Below are 1,612 nucleotides of genomic sequence, written 5' to 3'. Positions count from 1 at the left end.
TGCGCGCGCCCGGTCCTATTATCTGGTGGAAGCTGGAGGCCGGGGCTCGGCAGCTCGCTGCCCGGGGACCTTCCGCGAGGCCCGGCCGCAGCTTTTACGCACGGCCGCTGCTATTCTCCGGCTCCGGCTTCGTCCCGGAGGGTGCTTGGGGAACGGCGGCGCACACCGCGAACGGCCGGTGGCGGTCGGCCGGTGGCGGTCGGCTGGTGGCGGTCGGCTGGTGGCGGTCGGGGATGGCGCTTGGGGATGGTGGCTGTCGCCTTGTGGCGGTCGGCTGGTGGCGGTCGGGGATGGCGCTTGGGGATGGTGGCTGTCGCCTTGTGGCGGTCGGCTGGTGGCGGTCGGCTGGTGGCGGTCGGGGATGGCGCTTGGGGATGGTGGCTGTCGCCTTGTGGCGGTCGGCTGGTGGCGGTCGCCTTGGGGCGGTCGGGGGGCGGCGGTCGGGGGTGGCGCTTGGGGATGGTGGCTGTCGCCTTGTGGCGGTCGGCTGGTGGCGGTCGCCTTGTGGCGGTCGGGGGGTGGCGGTCGGGGATGGCGCTTGGGGATGGTGGCTGTCGCCTTGTGGCGGTCGGCTGGTGGCGGTCGGGGGGTGGCGGTCGGGGGTGGCGCTTGGGGATGGTGGCTGTCGCCTTGTGGCGGTCGCCTTGTGGCGGTCGGCTGGTGGCGGTCGGGGGGTGGCGGTCGGGGGTGGCGCTTGGGGATGGTGGCTGTCGCCTTGTGGCGGTCGGCTGGTGGCGGTCGGCTGGTGGCGCTTGGGGATGGTGGCTGTCGCCTTGTGGCGGTCGGCTGGTGGCGGTCGCCTTGTGGCGGTCGGGGATGGCGCTTGGGGATGGTGGCTGTCGCCTTGTGGCGGTCGGCTGGTGGCGGTCGGCTGGTGGCGGTCGGGTGGTGGCGGTCGGGGATGGCGCTTGGGGATGGTGGCTGTCGCCTTGTGGCGGTCGGCTGGTGGCGGTCGGCTGGTGGCGGTCGGGGGTGGCGCTTGGGGATGGTGGCTGTCGCCTTGTGGCGGTCGGCTGGTGGCGGTCGGCTGGTGGCGGTCGGGGGGTGGCGGTCGGGGATGGCGCTTGGGGATGGTGGCTGTCGCCTTGTGGCGGTCGGCTGGTGGCGGTCGGGGGTGGCGCTTGGGGATGGTGGCTGTCGCCTTGTGGCGGTCGGCTGGTGGCGGTCGGGGATGGCGCTTGGGGATGGTGGCTGTCGCCTTGTGGCGGTCGGCTGGTGGCGGTCGGGGGTGGCGCTTGGGGATGGTGGCTGTCGCCTTGTGGCGGTCGGCTGGTGGCGGTCGGGGATGGCGCTTGGGGATGGTGGCTGTCGCCTTGTGGCGGTCGGCTGGTGGCGGTCGGGGGGTGGCGGTCGGGGATGGTGGCTGTCGCCTTGTGGCGGTCGGCGGTGGTGGTTTGGGACCGGCGTCCGGCGCAAAGTGCGTGTTGCGCGGGCCGGAGAAAATTTAGGCCAGGGGCCCGCCGCTGGAGAAATTTTTAGGTACCAGGGGTGGATTTTTTTTTGTCACCGCAGGAGGGGGACGTTGCCTCCGTCCGTGTCCGACGGAAAGTGCGTGTTGCGCGGGCCGGAGGAAGTTTAGGCCAGGGGCCCGCCGCTGGAGAAATTTTTAGGT

This window comes from Syngnathus scovelli, unplaced genomic scaffold (genome assembly GCF_024217435.2).
Source record: "Syngnathus scovelli strain Florida unplaced genomic scaffold, RoL_Ssco_1.2 HiC_scaffold_71, whole genome shotgun sequence".
Taxonomy (NCBI): Eukaryota; Metazoa; Chordata; class Actinopteri; order Syngnathiformes; family Syngnathidae; genus Syngnathus; species Syngnathus scovelli.
The sequence above is the reverse complement of the archived record's forward strand: the minus strand, read 5'-3'. Positions refer to the sequence as shown.